Source organism: Schistocerca cancellata, chromosome 10 (genome assembly GCF_023864275.1).
Source record: "Schistocerca cancellata isolate TAMUIC-IGC-003103 chromosome 10, iqSchCanc2.1, whole genome shotgun sequence".
NCBI lineage: Eukaryota > Metazoa > Arthropoda > Insecta > Orthoptera > Acrididae > Schistocerca > Schistocerca cancellata.
The window spans coordinates 33484106-33504508 of NC_064635.1; positions in this window are offsets into that span (position 1 = coordinate 33484106).

Consider the following 20403-nt stretch of genomic DNA (forward strand, 5'->3'; position numbering starts at 1 on the left):
ACCTGTTTCCAAAGTCTTCCCACGATTTCTTCTTGGATGCTGCAATTATCTGTTTGGCTTTGTTTCTTCCTTCGACATAACTTTCTCTGTCTACCTGGGTTCTGGTATGTAGCCATTTTTGATACGCCTTCTTTTTCCTTTTACAGACTGCCTTGACTGTATCATTCCACCAAGCTGTTTGCTTCATCCTACTTTTACAGACTACTGTTCCAAGACATTCTTTAGCCACTTCTAGTACTGTGTCCCTGTACCTTGTCCATTCCTTTTCCAATGACTGTAATTGACTACCTTCAACTAACAGGTATCTTTCTGAGATCGCTGTTATGTACTTGTGCCTGATTTCCTTATCCTGAAGTTTCTCCACTCTTATCCTCCTACATATGGACCTGACCTCCTGCACTTTCGGCCTCACAATCCCAATTTCACTGCAGATTAAATAATGATCAGTGTCATCAAAGAATCCCCTGAATACACGTGCGTCCCTCACAGCCTTCCCGAATTCCTGATCTGTTATTATTTAGTCAATGACAGATCTGGTTCCCCTGCCTTCCCAAGTATACCGGTGAATGTTCTCATGTTTAAAAAAGGAGTCTGTGATTACTAAGCCCATACTGGCACAGAAATCCAAGAGTTGTTTCCCGTTCCTGTTGGTCTCCATATCCTCTCCAAATTTACCCATAACCTTTTCATACCCTTCTGTTCGATTTCCAATCCTGGCATTAAAATCACCAATGAGCAGAACACTGTCCTTGTCCTTTACTCTAACAACTACATCACTGAGTGCCTCATAAAAAGTATCCATCTTATCTTGATCTGTCCCTTCACAATGCGAATATACTGACACAATCCTAATTTTCTTGCTAGACACTGTCAAATCTATCCACATCAGTCGTTCGTTTACATACCTTATTGCAACTACGCTGAATTTTAAAAAGGAAATTTTTTAACGAAACTTCGGTATAGCAGCAATCGATAGAATGGCGCTGTACCACTTCTCTGAAGGGGTGCAATTATCAGCCTTCGAAAAGTGCTGTGATACTCTTAGGAAACTGAAAAAGCGACTTCGGCGTGTTCGTTGCCACAAAAATGCAAATGAACTTCTCCTTCTCTGTGACAACGCAAGGCACCAGCAAGTTTGCGAAACCGAGAGGAGCTCGCAGACCTTCACTGTTCTTCCTCAATCAGCCAGCAGCCCAGATGTCGTACTTTCCGACTTCCATGTGCTTGGTCTAAAGAAGGATGCTCAAGCAGGGAGCAGTACGTGGATAATTGAGAGGTCATTGATGCAGCAAGACTTAGGCTCCACGTCGACCACTAGAGTGATACCGTGCTGGTATACAAGGTGACATGTATTTAAAGAGACAAACTCTGGGAGGTTGTAGGGGACATCAAAACAAATATTTTTTCCTAATGTCATTTTTTCCTATAAGGAGTATTTAAACCGGTAGAGGAAGATTTCTCTGGCGGCAATTAAACCAACAAACATTTTTCCATTTTTTATGACCAAGAGACAACACATTAACACAACCCAATTTCAATTACAGTAGATTTTCAAAAATTCCTCAATTTACACGTAAACAAATGTTACACCGTCGGATCATGTTCTGTCTGTCACGGGCAAAAACCCCAGGAGTATCCTGAATTGTTCCTGCTGCTGCTACTATCCGGGCAACCAGATCCTCTTCTGATGCAACAGGAGTTGCGTAAACAAGGTTGCGCATCTCTCTCCACACAAAAAAGTCCAGAGGAGACATATCTGGGGATAGAGTGGGCCATGATACAGGACCACCTCTGACAATCCACGTTTCTGGGTTTACCGAGCGAGGTGGCGCAGTGGTTAGCACACTGGACTCGCATTCGGGAGGACGACGGTTCAATCCCGTCTCCGGCCATCCTGATTTAGGTTTTCCCTGATTTCCCTAAATCGCTTCAGGCAAATGCCAGGATGGTTCCTTTGAAAGGGCACGGCCGATTTCCTTCCCCATCCTTCCCTAACCCGAGCTTGCGCTCCGTCTCTAATGACCTCGTTGTCGACGGGACGTTAAACACTAATATCCTCCCCGTTTCTGGGAACTGTCCGTCCAGGAATCGACGCACACGACGACTGAAATGTGCCGGCGCCCCGTCATGTTGGAACCAGATGCGTTGTCTTGTAGGGAGCGGGACATCTTCCAGCAATCCTGGCAATGCTTTGGCGAGAAAATTGTAATAGTGCCTGCCATTTAATGGCCTAGGTAGCAGATACGGCCCAATTAAACAGTCCCCAACAACACCGACCCACACATTAACTAAAAACCGCACTTGATGAGCGCTAGTAACTACGACATGTGGGTTATCCCTACTCTAAACATGCGAATTGCGCATGTTGAAGACTCCATCACGCCCGAACGTTGCTTCGCCGGTACACAACACAGAGGATGGAAATGTAGGATGCATTTCACACTGTTCCAGGTTCCACTGCCAAAACTGTGCTCTGGGTGGATAATCAACTGGTTCCAGGTTGTGGACACGCTGTAAGTGAAATGGACGTAGCAATTGCTCTCGAAGGACTGTTCTTACATTCGTCTGATTCGTCCCGATGTTACGTGCAATTGCACGAGTGCTGATTGAAGGATCCCGCTCCACATGTTGCAAGGCAGCTACCTCAAATTGCAGCGTTCTTACCGTGCGACGGCGTCCCTGTCCAGGTAATCTGCTAAATGACCCGGTAGACGATGGTAGACACTAGCAAAGGTCGTATGATGCGGGATACGGCGATTAGGATATTGTTGTTGATAAACCTGCTGTGCAGCTCGTCCATTGTGGTGCGCTACGTAGTACGCACCAACCATATCAGGTATACCGATCCATTAGTAAACAGAGACAATGCACTACTACACTGGTGGACAGCAGTTGCCTACAACTGAAGAGCGTAATACGGCCTGTAACAACTGAAGATCGTAATACGGCCTCTAACAACTGAAGAGCGTAATACGTCCTCTAACAACTGAAGAGCGTAATACGGCCTCTAACAACTGAAGAGCGAAATACGGCCTCTAACAACTAGAGAGCGTAATACGTCCTCTAACAACTGAAGATCGTAATACGGCCTCTAACAACTGAAGAGCGTAATACGGCCTCTAACAACTGAAGAGCGTAATACGCCCTCTAACAACTGAAGATCGTAATACGGCCTCTAACAACTGAAAATCGTAATACGGCCTCTAACAACTGAAGAGCATAATACGCCCTCTAACAACTGAATATCGTAATACGGCCTCTAACAACTGAAGATCGTAATACGGCCTCTAACAACTGAAGAGCGTAATATGGCCTCTAACAACTGAAGATCGTAATACGCCCTCTAACAACTGAAGATCGTAATACGGCCTCTAACAACTGAAGAGCGTAATACGTCCTCTAATAACTGAAGATCGTAATACGCCCTCTAACAACTGAAGAGCGTAATATGCCCTCTAACAACTGAAGATCGTAATACGGCCTCTAACAACTGAAGAGCGTAATACGGCCTCCACCGGTTTAAATAATCCTCGTAGGAAAAAATGACATTAGGGAAACATATTTGATTTGATGTCCCCTACTACCTCCCAGAGTTTGTCGATTTAACTACTTTTCATCCTGTATAGGTCGTCCATGTAAGGTGGCGTAAGGCCGTCGCATTGAACGAAGACTATGCTGAAAAATGAGGTTTTGTTGCCAAAGAACTGGGGTAATGCGTTGTACTGGAATCCTGAATGAAACCAAATTGCTTCACTACTTTTGAGTGCCCCTCGTAGCATATTCTTGACCCGGTCTTGGGTGTTGTAAAAACTGTCTTTACAGCTTTACATTTTCAAGGTCGCACCTTTTTCATGGACCTCGCTGTGAAAACAGCGTATAGGGGAATAGCGGCGAGAAAATCTGTCGACGTAAAAGAGATTCCGACGCGGAAGAGATGGGTACGTAAATCCCGCGAAATTTCAGCGGCGCAACCGCTGTGGGTGGATTGTCGCCGGCGCGATAGCAACATTATTTGCCGCGCACAGTAAACGCGTCCGGGAGGGCCCGATAGCGGCGACCGCACCCCCGGAATCGCGTATTTCACCCGCCTTTCCCACCCCTCCACCGGCGGTCGTCCTCTCCATCGACAACCCACGCACGGTTGAGGGTCGTTGTCGAGCCCTGCGGTCGCATTAAAATCAAACGCATGGTCAGAAACGAAATAGCCGCGACTGGTCCCACCCTTCCTTTTTTATTATTATTTTGCGCCGGCCGCGCGCACGCACCACTGCGCCAGGGGTGCCAACCCCCCTGCCCCCCACCAGGCGTGCCACCCCTCCACTGGGGCCCGACTGATCAATACGTCCCGCCGGCTATGGTGAGGGTGGAACCCCAAGCCGCGTGCCAATTCCGCGCGAGCTGATCGCAGATACGTGAGGCACGGGGGCCGATAGCTAACCGCCTGCCTGCCTGCCCACCCACACTCCCAGAAAAAGTCTTTATTTAGACGCAGTAATTTGGCAGCGGAAATAAACTTCTTCTGCGCGCCATTCGACAACAGATTCGCTGTCGAACTCAGAGGGGGGGAGGTGGCGATCCATTTCACGCGTTAACACCCGTGGAGATCTCGTTAGTGGCAAGCGAGAAGCGGATAGCGCCAGTGGACGCTGAAATACTGGCGGCAAGTGACCGTGGAAATATTCGACGCCACGGTCATTTCGCTGAGATGTGTACAAGCAAGCCACTGCACGTACAAGGTTCATTCAAATACACTGACGCAAAAATGTCTCAGCACCAAAAAACAATGTACCGTAATGAAATTTCGGGTATAAACTTGTCTACGTGACAAGAGACTAACATTGCATGATCATAGATTAACGTAAACGCGAGATAAACGATTCTAAATAAGAAACCCTCATACGTTAATAACCGGTGTAACTGCCAGACCGTTGGATGCAAGCATGCAAATGTGAATGCATTGTGTTGTACAGGTTCCGAACGTCAGTTTGTGTGACAGTTGATGGCAATTGGCTGGTCAGAATGTTGTTGTTGTTGTTGTGGTCTTCATGCTACTCTATCCTGTGCAAGCTTCTTCATCTCCCAGTACCTGCTGCAGCCTATATCATTCTGAATCTGATTAGTGTATTCATCTCTTGGTCTCCCTCTACGATTTTTACCCTCCACGCTGTCCTCCAATACTAAATTGGTGATCCCACGATGTCTCAGAACATGTCCTACCAACCGATCCCTTCTTCTAGTCAAGTTGTGCTACATGCTCCTTTTCTCCCTAATTCTATTCAATACCTCCTCATTAGTTATATAATCTACCCATCTAATCTTCAGCATTCTTCTGTAGCACCACATTTCGAAAGCTTCTATTCTCTTCTTGTCCAAACTATTTTTCGTCCACGTTTCACTTCCATACATGGCTACACTACATACAAATCCTTTCAGAAACGACTTCCTGACATTTAAATCTATACACGATGTTAACAAATTTTTCTTCTTCAGAAACGCTTTCCTTTCCATTGCCAGTCTACATTTTATATCCTCTCAGTTATGTTGCTCCCTAAATAGAAAAACTCATTTACTACTTTAAGCGTCTCATTTCCTAATCTAATTCCCTCAGCATCACCCGACTTAATTTGACTACATTCCATTATCCTCGTTTTGCTTTTGTTGGTATTTATCGTATATCCCCCTTTCAAGACACTGTCCATTACGTTCAACTGTTCTTCCAAGTCCTTTCCTGTCTCTGACAGAATTACAATGTCATCGGCGAACCTCAAGGTCTTTACCTCTTCTCCATGGATTTTAATACCTACTCCAAACTTTTCTTTTCTTTCCTTTACTGCTTGCTCCATATACAGATTGAATAGCATCGGGGACAGGCTACAACCCTGTCCCATTCTCTTCCCAACCGCTGCTTCCCTTTCAGGCCCCTCGACTCTTATAACTGCCATCTGGTTTCTGTAAAAATTGTAAATAGCCTTTCGCTCCTTGTAATTTACCCCTTCCACCTTCAGAATTTGAAAGAGATTATTCCAATCAACATTGTCAAAAGCTTTCTCCAAGTCTACAAATGCTAGAAACGTAGGTTTGCCTTTCCTTAATCTTTCTTCTAAGATAAGTCGTAGGGTCAGTATTGCCTCACGTGTTCCAGTATTTCTACGGAATCCAAACTGATCTTCCCCGAGGTCGGCTTCTGTCAGTTTTTCCATTCGTCTTCTGGTCAGTATAGCGACGCTTAATGCTGTACGTCGATGAGGCAGGAGTTGTCATCCGATGATGTCCCATATGTGCTAGATTCGAGGTAGATCTGGCGATCGAGAAAATCAAAGTAACATGTGACAGCAGAACATACTGCGTTTCAAAAGCAGTATGTGGGCGAGCATTATCCTGTTGGAAAACACTCTCTGGAATCCAGTCCGTAAGTGACAACTCCAAAGTTCGAATCACAAGATTCGTTTAAATTTTGCAGTCAAGCTGCGTGTGACAACCACGAGTGTGTTCCTGCTATTACACGAATCGTATCCCTGACCATAACTTCAGGTGCAGGTGGAAGTGTGTCTAGACCGCAGGCAATTCGGGTGCAAACCCTCAGTTTGCCTTCTCCGAACGAATACACGCCCACTGGCACCGAGACGGAACCACCTGTCATCAGCAAACACAACAGGCTTCCACACTGCCCTCCATTGAGCTCATGTATGACACAACTGGTGTCAAAACTGGCGTCACAACTGGCGTCACAACTGGCGGAGAACATACTGCGTTTCAAAAGCAGTATGTGGGCGAGCGTTATCCTGTTGGAAAACACTCTCTGGAATCCAGTCCCTAAGTGATAACTCCAAAGTTCGAATCACAAGATTGGTTTAAATTTTGCAGTCAAGCTGCGTGTGACAACCACGAGTGTGTTCCTGCTATTACACGAATCGTACCCCTGACCAAAACTTCAGGTGCAGGTGGAAGTGTGTCTAGACCGCAGGCAATTCGGGTGCAAACCCTCAGTTTGCCTTCTCCTAACGAATACACGCCCACTGGCACCGAGACGGAACCACCTGTCATCAGCAAACACAACAGGCTTCCACACTGCCCTCCATTTAGCTCATGTATGACACAACTGGTCTCAAAACTGGCGTCACAACTGGCGTCATAACTGGCGGAGAACATACTGCGTTTCAAAAGCAGTATGTGGGCAAGCGTTATCCTGTTGGAAAACACTCTCTGGAATCCAGTCCCTAAGTGATAACTCCAAAGTTCGAATCACAAGATTGGTTTAAATTTTGCAGTCAAGCTGCGTGTGACAACCACGAGTGTGTTCCTGCTATTACACGAATCGTACCCCTGACCATAACTTCAGGTGCAGGTGGAAGTGTGTCTAGACCGCAGGCAATTCGGGTGCAAACCCTCAGTTTGCCTTCTCCGAACGAATACACGCCCACTGGCACCGAGACGGAACCACCTGTCATCAGCAAACACAACAGGCTTCCACACTGCCCTCCATTGAGCTCATGTATGACACAACTGGTGTCAAAACTGGCGTCACAACTGGCGTCACAACTGGCGGTGGTTTAGGTTCAGTGGAATAAACGCTACGAACTGTCTAGCTCTGGGATGTCCTTGAAGTAACAGACTTTTGACAGCTCGCTGCGTCACTGCGATGCCAATTACCACTCAGATTGGTGCTGCAGGTGCAAGACCATGCACCAGAGCCAAAGACGACGTTCTTGCCTCTCCGTAGTGCCATGTGGCTGTGCAGAGCCCGGTTTTCGTCCGACTGTACATTTCGTGACCGCCAATGCCAGCAAACATCCACAATGACTGCATTCCTGCCAAGTCTTCCTGCAATACTGCAGAAGGAACACTCAGATTCTCGTACGCCTATTACGCCTCCTCGTTGAAACTTAGTGAGGTGTTGATAAAGATGTTGTCGTCTAAAGCGCACTATTGACTAACATCAACTCACCACGTCAAAGGTAACTAATGTTCACGACCGTTAGAGCGTTAGAGCAGACCTTATTTGGATGCTCATAATGGCGATACTAGTGTCTCTATTACGCCACTGATGTTAAGTGGATACCTTTGTTCAGATGTGTTTTCACAATATATATAAATGACCTAGTAGACAGTGTCGGAAGTTCCATGCGGCTTTTCGCGGATGATGCTGTAGTATACAGAGAAGTTGCAGCATTAGACAATTGTAGCGAAATGCAGGAAGATCTGCAGCGGATAGGCACTTGGTGCAGGGAGTGGCAACTGACCCTTAACATAGATAAATGTAATGTATTGCGAATACATAGAAAGAAGGATCCTTTATTGTATGATTATATGATAGCGGAACAAACACTGGTAGCAGTTACTTCTGCAAAATATCTGGGAGTATGCGTACGGAACGATTTGAAGTGGAATGATCATATAAAATTAATTGTTGGTAAGGTGGATACTAGGTTGAGATTCATTGGGAGAGTCTTTAGAAAATGTAGTCCATCAACAAAGGAGGTGGCTTACAAAACACTCGTTCGACCTATAGTTGAGTATTGCTCATCAGTGTGGGATCCGTACCAGATAGGGTTGACGGAGGAGATAGAGAAGATCCAAAGAAGAGCGGCGCGTTTCGTCACAGGGTTATTTGGTAACCGTGATAGCGTTACGGAGATGTTTAACAAACTCAAGTGGCAGACTCTGCAAGAGAGGCGCTCTGCATCGCGGTGTAGCTTGCTCGCCAAGTTTCGAGAGGGTGCGTTTCTGGATGAGGTATCGAATATATTGCTTCCCCCTACTTATACCTCCCGAGGAGATCACGAATGTAAAATTAGAGAGATTAGAGCGCGCACGGAGGCTTTCAGACAGTCGTTCTTCCCGCGAACCATACGCGACTGGTACAGGAAAGGGAGGTAATGACAGTGGCACGTAAAGTGCCCTCCGCCACACACCGTTGGGTGGCTTGCGGAGTATAAATGTAGATGTAGATGTAGAACCACGCCTACCTATTTTTGTTTATGTCGCACAACTACTTCTTGTTGTTGTGACTTCTTTCCATCACTGTGGAAACGAAACAGATTTAGCCAGGGTTGTTTCCAGTACGATATTGCAGTCTCTGTCTCTGCTGGAACGGCGATGCACTGCATCGAACTTATTCGATCAAAATGTGTAAGTAGGCGGTTTATGTTTTTATGTTGGTAATGCCACGTAGTGCTGTGTATGAAAATCGCTGACTGCGCTGTGTGCAGTCTGTGGCTGGTTGGACTCATTTTTGGAATATTCCCTTGTGTAGTGTTGGGCAGTTGGATGTGAAAAGCACGGTAGCATTGGCGAGTTGGAGGTGAGCCGCTAGCAGTGGTGGATGTGGGGGGAGAGATGCCAGAAATTTGTAAGACTGGATGTCATGAACTGATATATACATAATGACTTTTGAACACTATTAACGTAAACACATTGTTTGTTGTCTATCAAAATCTTTCATTTGCTAACTGTGCCTATTAGCAGTTAGTGCCTTCAGTAGCTAGAACCTTTTATTTAGCTCTCAGTATTGGCGCTCGCTGTATTGCAGTAGTTCGAGTAACGAAGATTTTTGTGAGGTAAGTGATTGATGAAAGGTATAGGTTATTGTTAGTCAGGGTCGTCCTTTTGTAGGGATTATTGAAAGTCAGATTGCGTTGCGCTAAAAATATTGTGTGTCAGTTTAGTGATGATCAAAAGAAGTACAGAGAGAACTGTCTGAGTACGTTAAGTTTTGCTCAGCTGTTTGAAAATCAAACAAAGTAGTTTACCAGCACAATCATGCGTAATTTTCAAAGGGAAGTTTCAAATGTCTCACCTGTAAGGGAACTACAGTAAGTGTACAAGTGGAGGTTAGTGACGCATCGTTTGAAGACATTCGGAAGTTTCACTCTGACTGTAAAGCGTGCGTGGATAGCCGAACAGTTAAAGTGAGAACGCGTAAATCTGGGCTCGAGTCGTGGTTTCGCACAAAATTTCAGTGTCGTCATTCCATTCTACGGCTGGAGAATGCCCGTATTCACAACTGCGAATACATTTCCTGTGCTTCTAGTAATCCGCATAAGTTACGCTGGGAAAACCCATACACATCTTCCATACAGACACTATCTCTCAACACGCGATTTACATATTTTTGGAGCCCTGAAGAAAAACATTCTAGTCCGACGAGAGGTGCACTCTTGGGCACAGTCAATGTTCTGTAAGCAACCGCCTTTTTCCATGGCGGCATTGATCATCTTCCCTCACAGTGAGATAAATGTATTAATTACGGCAATTGAAATAGTGACCAGTTCACTTACTTTCTTCCATCTGTTGAAACTAGCCCCTTTGTGTGTAAAAACATGACTGTGCTGGTAAACGTCTACGTTATTCGATACTGAAACAGGTGAGCAAAACTGAACGTACTCAGACATTTCTCTCTTTACGTATTCTGATTATCACTAAACTGACACACGAGAATTGTTAGTGCAACGCAATCTGACTTTCAGTAATACCTACAAAAGAATAGCCCTCACTAGCAATTCCCTATACCTTTCATGAATCACTTACGTCACAAAAATCTTCGTTACGCGAACTACTGCAATATATATATATATATATATATATATATATATATATATATATATATATATATATATATAAGGTGTTTCAAAAATGACCGGTATATTTGAAACGTCAATAAAAACTAAACGAGCAGCGATAGAAATACACCGTTTGTTGCAATATGCTCAGGACAACAGTACATTTTCAGGCAGACAAACTTTCGAAATTACAGTAGTTACAATTGTCAACAACAGATGGCGCTGCGGTCTGGGAAACTCTATAGTACGATATTTTCCACATATCCACCATGCGTAGCAATAATATGGCGTAGTCTCTGAATGAAATTACCCGAAACCTTTGACAACGTGTCTGGCGGAATGGCTTCACATGCAGATGAGATGTACTGCTTCAGCTGTTCAATTGTTTCTGGATTCTGGCGGTACACCTGGTCTTTCAAGTGTCCCCACAGAAAGAAGTCACAGGGGTTCATGTCGGTACGCCGGCCGCGGTGGTCTACCGGTTCAGGCGCTCAGTCCGGAACCGCGCGACTACTACGGTCGCAGGTTCGAATCCTGCCTCGGGCTTGGATGTGCGTGATGTCCTTCGGTTAGTTAGGTTTAAGTAGTTTTAAGTTCTAGGGGACTGATGACCACAGATTTTAAGTCCCATAGTGCTCAGAGCCATTTTTGGTTCATGTCTGGCGAATAGGGAGGCCAATCTACGCCGCCTCCTGTATGTTTCGGATAGCCCAAAGCAATCACACGATCATCGAAATATTCATTCAGGAAATTAAAGACGTCGGCCGTGCGATGTGGCCGGGCACCATCTTGCATAAACCACGAGGTGTTCGCAGTGTCGTCTAAGGCAGTTTGTACCGCCACAAATTCACGAAGAATGTCCAGATAGCGTGATGCAGTAATCGTTTCGGATCTGAAAAATGGGCCAATGATTCCTTTGAAAGAAATGGCGGCCCAGACCAGTACTTTTTGAGTATGCAGGGACGATGGGACTGCAACATGGGACTTTTCGGTTCCCCATATGCGCCAGTTCTGTTTATTGACGAAGCCGTCCAGGTAAAAATAAGCTTGGTCAGTAAACCAAATGCTGCCCACATGCATATCGCCGTCATCAATCCTGTGCACTATATCGTTAGCGAATGTCTCTCGTGCAGCAATGGTAGCGGCGCTGAGGGGTTGCCGCGTTTGAATTTTGTACGGATAGAGGTGTAAACTCTGGCGCATGAGACGATACGTGGACGTTGGCGTCATTTGGACCGCAGCTGCAACACGGCGAACGGAAACCCGAGGCCGCTGTCGGATCACCTGCTGCACTAGCTGCGCGTTGCCCTCTGTGGTTGCCGTACGCGGTCGCCCTACCTTTCCGGCACGTTCATCCGTCACGTTCCCAGTCCGTTGAAATTTTTCAAACAGATCCTTTATTGTATCGCTTTTCGGTCCTTTGGTTACATTAAACCTCCGTTGAAAACTTCGTCTTGTTGCAACAACACTGTGTTCTAGGCGGTGGAATTCCAACACCAGAAAAATCCTCTGTTCTAAGGAATAAACCATGTTGTCTACAGCACACTTGCACGTTGTGAACAGCACACGCTTACAGCAGAAAGACGACGTACAGAATGGCGCACCCACAGACTGCGTTGTCTTCTATATCTTTCACATCACTTGCAGCGCCATCTGTTGTTGAAAATTGTAACTACTGTAATTTCGAAAGTTTGTCCGCCTGAAAATGTACTGTTGTCCCAAGCATATTGCAACAAACGGTGTATTTCTATCGCTGCTCGTTTAGTTTTTATTGCCGTTTCAAATATACCGGTCATTTTTGAAACACCGTATATATATATATATATATATATATATATATATATATATATATATATATAAACAGTTCGTGTCTTCCAGTTTTATCTGTCTCGTTATTATTTCACTGTTCCTTATGTGAGGTTGTGTCGAAAAGTGCCTCCGATTTTAAAACGTGGAAAGTCTTGTACCTTTTTAAATGAAACAGACGTTGTTAGCATTTTACATCTTCATTCTTTTTGTCTACATATTTGCAGCTGTCTGCTGGCTACGGGATGCGAATTCTAGTGTGTAACTAAATACGTTGCGTCGCGAGAAGCAGCGTGCTGTAATCGGGTTTCAAATTCGCATAACGCCCTCCCGCAGCGTGACAATACCGGACCACAAAGGGATGGTACCACATCTGCAACAACCGACGCCTTGGGTTCACAGTCATTGACCATCTTCCACACGTCCTGACTTGGCTCCATCTGATTTTTATCTCATTCCAAAACATAAAGAACACTTGCGATTACTTCACTTTGGTAGTGATGAGGCGGTGCGAGCAGAGGTGAGGTCGTGGCTCCGTCAACAGAGTCAGACACTCTACTCTGGCGGCATCGACAAAGTAGTCTCTCGTTAGAAGGAATGCGTTCGTCGGTAGGGTGACTAAGTTGAGAAGCAAATGTTAGATATGAAGAATAAAGTTGTAGAGTGTTATCAACTTTGTTTTATTTAAAGAAACTGCAAAAGCTTTCATATTAAAAAAGCGGAGACGTCACTTTTCAGAACACTCTCGAGATTAACATATATATATATATATATATATATATATATATATATATATATATATATATATATATTGTTGTGGACTGACAAGACAGCCTGTCCACAGTGACGGGTAACCGAAAGGCACGCGTTTAATTCACGCAGGCTGGCGTGAGGTCTGAAACAGGCTACTTAATGAATGCTATAAAGAAAAGTACGTAGCTCCTCGAATACTTAACTTTATTCCATCATTGTGGTACATCGCTCTTGACGATAAAATTTAGAGTATTTAAATACAAGCACTGTAAGGCTAATGGCGCCTTGCTAGGTCGTAGCCATGGACTTAGCTGAACGCTATTCTAACTGTCTCTCGGCAAATGAGAGAAAGGCTTCGTCTGTGTAGTCGCTAGCAATGTCGTCGTACAACTGGGGCGAGTGCTAGTACGTCTCTCTAGACCTGCCGTGTAGTGGCGCTCGGTCTGCAATTACTGACAGTGGCGACACGCGGGTCCGACATGTACTAATGGACCGCGGCCGATTTAAAGCTACCACCTAGTAAGTGTGGTGTCTGGCGTTGACACCACACATATATATATATGGTATACCTTTTATGTTACCCCAGAAATACGTTTATGTCCAGAAGTAAACTGATAAATCGAACAATCCGCTGTTCTGCTGTCAAGAGCATAGGAGACAGCGGATAGGCGGGAAGTGTACATACATGTGTACATCGGAGGCCTCTACGAGAGGGAGGAATTTCTGATAAGGTGATTGGAGAAGAAATAGCTATAAGTATGGAAGACATGGCGAATCCAGTGTTAGTCATAGTTTAATAAACTTTTGGAGGACATACGATCAAATAAACGAGAATGGATACATAGCATTCCTTCTGAGTTTATAAACGGATAGGGGAATCGGCAACCAAGCGACACTATTGAAGTTTCATTTCTGTTGGTCTCTCATGTCCAGGGGACATCGGCTGGTAAGCACTTTTCAATGACAGTAAACTTCACCAACTGCTGTATACTTCAAGATATGTCATTTTATTCTGAAAGCAACCAGTTTTGGCAATTGACTTTGCCATCTTCAGGCCCCTGCACAGTTAAAAGTATACGTGTAGTATGTAAGGTATCGATCTTCATATATACTAGACGGTTGCTCATATAAAAGAATTTTATGGGATTTTGTACAAAAAAAGACTAACTTTGTTTCAACGGAGCTCTTGATTGTACACTGTATAGTGCTGATTTTTTTAATGTATTTACATGTTCCCCTTTCATACTTCGGTGTTAAATAGTTTTATGACTAACAAATAGGTACACATATTTTAGTCTATTGTGCTAGATGTACACAAAGATTTCATTTAACGTTATTACTTTCATTTTTAAGCTTAAGCGGTATCGTTTCTGAAAATATTTTTATGGAGTGTAGCCATGTATGGAAGTGAAACATGGACGATAATTAGTTTGGACAAGAAGAGAATAGAAGCTTTCGAAATGTGGTGCTACAGAAGAATGCTGAAGATTAGATGGGTAGATCACATAACTCATGAGGAGGTATTGAATAGAATTGGAGAGGAGTTTGTGGCACAACTTGACAAGAAGAAGGGACCGGTTGGTAGGACATGTTCTGATGCATCAAGGGATCACAAATTTAGCATTGGAGGGCAGCGTGGAGGGTAAAAATCGTAGAGGGAGACCAAGAGATGAATACACTAAGCAGATTCAGAAGGATGTAGGTTGCAGTAAGTACTGGGAGATAAAGAAGCTTTCACAGGGTAGAGTAGCATGGAGAGCTGCATCAAACCAGTCTCAGGACTGAAGACCACCACCACAACTACAACAACAACAAATAGGGCTGCTGGTGAAGTTTATTGACATTGAAAAGTATTCAAGTTTGTTTGTAGAATCTGCGCGTCTGGAGACATGCCGGGAGACTTACGGGGGAAAAAAACCTTCACACAATCCCACTATCGGAAAATCAGCTTAACGACTCATGGATCTAAGTTTCTGATAAGAATGATGTACAGAAGAATGGAAAAGAATATTGGGGATCTATTAGATGATGAGTTTTGGCTTTTGAAAGGTAAGGCACAAGTAAGGCAATTCTTACCTTGAGCCTGACAGTGGAAGAGAGACTGAAGAAAAATCAAGACACTCTCATCAGATATTTCGGCCTGGAAAAAGCTTTCGACAAAGCAGAATGGTGCAAGACGTTTGAAATTTAGATAAAAATTGGAGTAAGCGTGAGGGAAATAAGGGGTAAACTATAATACACCCAAGAAGAAACAGGAAAGAAAAGTAATGGAAGCGCTCAGGTGATAAAGTTTATAAAAAAAAGGATGTTTTCTTCCGCTCTTTCTCAGTAATAAATGCTGAGAGGATATCAAGGATAAGATTCGCTGACCACATTGCAACCCTGAGTAAAAGTGAAGAAGAGCTGCAGTGACAATAACCAGAGCAAAAGCTTAAGTAATGAGTAATAGCAGAAATGAGATTTGCTATAAACTTCTCATCAAAATTTAGGACGACGAAGCAGAAAAGCTAACAAGGGATTTAGCGAAAGTTGCGATGCAATTGCAGTTGACCTGTGGTTAAAGATGTCTGAGGTACTTATTACCAAAATGTAGAGACTAAAATATAGAGGGTCTATACAAGGGCGATGTACTTGAGGACAATATTATGGAAATGGAAGAGGATGTAGATGAAGATGAAATGGGAGATACGATACTGCGTGAAGAGTTTGACAGAGCACTGAAAGACCTGAGTCGAAACAAGGCCCCAGGAGTAGACAACATTCCATTAGAACTACTGACGGCCTTGGGAGAGCCAGTCCTGACAAAACTCTACCATCTGGTGAGCAAGATGTATGAGACAGGCGAAATACCGTCAGACTTCAAAAAGAATATAATAATTCCAATCCCAAAGAAAGCAGGTGTTGACAGATGAGAAAATTACCGAACAATCAGTTTAATAAGCCACAGCTGCAAAATACTAACACGAATTCTTTACAGACGAATGGAAAAACTAGTAGAAGCTGACCTCGGGGAAGATCAGTTTGGATTCCGTAGAAATACTGGAACACGTGAGGCAATACTGACCTTACGACTTATCTTAGAAGAAAGATTAAGGAAAGGCAAACCTACGTTCCTAGCATTTGTAGACTTAGAGAAACCTTTTGACAATGTTGACTGGAATACTCTCTTTCAAATTCTAAAGGTGGCAGGGGTAAAATACAGGGAGCGAAAGGCTATTTACAGATTGTACAAAAACCAGATGGCAGTTATAAGAGTCGAGGGGCATGAAAGGGAAGCAGTTGTTGGGAAGGGAGTAAGACAGGGTTGTAACCTATCCCCGATGTTATTCAATCTATATATTGAGCAAGCAGTAAAGGAAACAAAAGAAAAATTCGGAGTAGGTATTAAAATCCATGGAGAAGAAATAAAAACTTTGAGGTTTGCCGATGACATTGTAATTTTGTCAGAGACAGCAAAGGACTTGGAAGAGCAGCTGAACGGAATGGACAGTGTCTTGAAAGGAGGATATAAGATGAACATCAACAAAAGCAAAACGAGGATAATGGAATGTAGTCGAACTAAGTCGGGTGATGCTGAGGGAATTAGATTAGTAAATGAGACACTTAAAGTAGTAAAGGAGTTTTGCTATTTGGGGAGCAAAATAACTGATAATGGTCGAAGTAGAGAGGATATAAAATGTAGACTGGCAATGCCAAAAAAAACCGTTTCTGAAGAAGAGAAATTTGTTAACATCGAGTATAGATTTAAGTGTCAGGAAGTCGTTTCTGAAAGTATTTGTAAGGAGTGTAGCCATGTATGGAAGTGAAACATGGACGATAAATAGTTTGGACAAGAAGAGAATAGAAGCCTTCGAAATGTGATGCTACAGAAGAATGCTGAAGATTAGATGGGTAGATCACATAACTAATGAGGAAGTATTGAATAGGATTGGGCAGAAGAGAAGTTTGTGGCACAACTTGACCAGAAGAAGGGATCGGTTGGTAGGACATGTTCTGAGGCATCAAGGGGTCACCAATTTAGTATTGGAGGGCAGCGTGGAGGGTAAAAATCGTAGAGGGAGACCAAGAGATGAATATACTAAGAAGATTCAGAAGGATGTAGGTTGCAGTAGATACTAGGAGATGAAGAAGCTTGCACAGGATAGAGTAGCATGGAGAGCTGCATCAAACCAGTCTCAGGACTGAAGACAACAACAACAACAACAGAGACTAAATGTAAACTGTAATCTATGAAGGTGCGATATTCCGCTCACAATGAACCTTACGTAACCTGATATCGTGATATAGTAAATGTAGTCATTGTAAACAATGTTCTTACAGCTAACGTAGTTATTTGTAGTGTATGCTATGGTAGACGCACACCGCGCTGTACCGAATGTCAACAGACGAAGTGTCCGATACACACAGGAGAACCGGACACATATTACGCACCAGAGCAAGGAAAACAGTATAACAGTGGCCCCATCTGTGTTACATCAACCTCGGCAGTTAATCCGTCCGGTTGTGGTGTTACCGATTTCGTTGTGCTTCAAGTTACTCTCCCTGTCAAGGTAATCATGTGATAATGAATCCTTCAAATGTAGTGAGCATGATTATTAGCCATAACAAAGAGAAAAGAAGATCCATAGAAACTGCAATGCTGCTACATTTATAATTAATGTGACAGATGAAACAGTGGCAACCGGTTATAATAACATAAATCACAAAAATACAGTGAAGAGCCAAAGAAACTGGTACGTCTGCCTATTATCATGTAGGGCCCTCGCGTGCACGCGGAAGTGCCGTAACAAGACGCGGCATGGACTCCAGTAATGTCTCAAGTAGTGCTGGAGGGAACTGACACAATGAATCCTGAAGAGCCGTAAGAGTGCGAGAGGGTAGAGATCTCTTCGGAACAGCTTGTTGCAAGGTATCCCAGATACGCTCAATAATAGACACGTCTGGGGAGTTTGGTGGCCAGCGAAAGTGTTCAAACTCAGAAGAGTGTTCCTGGAGCCACTCTGTAGCAGTTCTGGACGTGTGGTGTGTCGCATTGTCCTGCTGGAGTTTGCAAAGTCCGTCGGAATGCACAATAAAGTAGTCCCTAAACTAAAGTATGTCGCACAAAAACTTTGATGAACGTCATCACTGCACAATCCTCTGAAAATCATCGTCAAAGCTGCAAGCCCTGACGGCGACTTCTTCACCTTCAAACGTATATTCCAATATTCCAAACAAATAGCAAATGGAACTGAAGTACCCTGAAAGACCATCATGGAATACTCCTGTGTAATTGTTAACTCACGACTAACATTCAGAAAGCACATTGGATACATCACGAACAAAGTGTCGGAGCTACTCTACCAAATGCATCTGCTCATTGAAGGAAATGTACTACTTCCTATGAGACTGTTCAACACTTTTCTGTTCCCTGTCATCACATGTGGATCACAGCTCTGTCCAGTAACTGAAGATACCAATATCAAGAACACCAAATGGCTCCAAAAACAGTATACAGGGTTACGCATCTCGATCTGTCTGTCTGTATCGGACTTTTAAAATTCCTTTTTCTCAGAACGGTGCAGACATATCAGGTTGAAAGTTATGTCACATACTAAGGTCTGCGGTGCATTGGCGGTGTAATGAATTGCAGTTTCTATCTCAGTGCCATCAAGAAACCCGGCCGTTAATGTAAGATACGAGGCTAATATCAAAAGTAAGGTCTCCTATTTTTTTTATAAGTACAGAACTCTGTTTGTGTGGCAGTTGGTCACACTGTTATGAAGAGTGCTTCACGCGCTGTGTGGCAGCCGTTGAGAATGGAGCTCCCGTTGGATGTTACCGCCAAGTGCAAATTGCGCGCAGTTATTCGGTTTTTGAACGCAAAGGGCACTGCGATTATTGAAATCCATCGCCAATTGGCGGAAGTGTATGGTGAGTCGTGCATGGATGTCAAAAATGTTCCTAAGTGGTGTAGAGAGTTTGCAGCTGGTCGGACGGAAATTCCCGACGAACAGAGGAGTGGGAGACCGCCAATTTCTGAGGAGACAGTGTTGGAGGTTGAGAAAAGCATGCGTGAAGTTCGGTGGACCACCCTGCATGATCTCTGCACGGTGGTTCCTGAGGTTTCCCGAAGCACTGCTCGCAGAATTTTAACGTAAACATTGAACTACTGGAAGGCGTGTGCAAGATGGGTGCCACGCATGCTGACTGAGGACCACATGCGGCAACGAGTTGATGCTTCCCGCGCATTTCATCACCGCCTTGCAGCCGAACAGGACAACTTTCTGGACTCAATTGTCACCGGTGACGAAACCTGGGCATACCACTTCACACCTGAGACCAAGCAACAATCCTTCTTCGCCAAAGCCGCGGAAATTCAAACAAACACAATCCGCCGGTAAAGTCATGACAACCGTTTTTTGGAATCGGAAAGGGGTATTGGTGGTTGACTTTATGCCCACTGGGACCACAATTTACGCTGAAGGGTACTGTGAGACTCTGAAAAAATTCAAACGGGCAATTCAGAACCTGAGAAGAGTAATGTTGAGCATGGGCGTACACATTCTCCATGACAACGCTCGCCCACACATCGCTCGGCAAACCGTTGCTCTCCTGCAACAGTTTCAGTGGAACATAATCATCCACCCATCCTATAGTCCTGACTTGGCGCCCAGTGACTATCACCTGTTCCCTAGGTTAAAAGAACATTCGGCCGGAAAGCGATTCAGCTCCGACGACGAGGTGAAAGAAAAGGTTCATAACTTCCTGAACAGCATGGCGACGAGCTGGTATGATATGGGCATACAAAAACTGCCACAGCGTCTACAAAAATGCATCGACAGAAATGGTGAATATGTCGAAAAATAGCTAAATGTTGAAGCTGTAAACTCATGTACACTATTGTAGAAATAAGCGGGTCTATGTACTTTTTTTATACTCGTGAACTTACTCACCAAAACACGTAGGATACTTGCCATTGACCTATAACCATGAAATTTGAGAGACAGCCATACCACTGCGTGAACATAGCGGAAATAATCCTCATGCTGTAGGTAGCATCCTCCAGATACCAGGTGCAAGGGGTCCGTAGGCCCTTACTATAAGTTTGCACTCGGCACAGGTCGATAGGGCGAACGATCGATTGTGTCGTGTTGCGAGAGCGAGTGTGAGTTGAGGGAGGTCCCATGTTGCGGGCAGAGCTGTGTGGAGGCCAGTTGTTGTAATGCAAGGCTTTACCGACAAAGGGAGTTGCCATCGCCGCGGTTTAACCCCTTTGTGATAGAATAATACGGGGAAAGTGAAG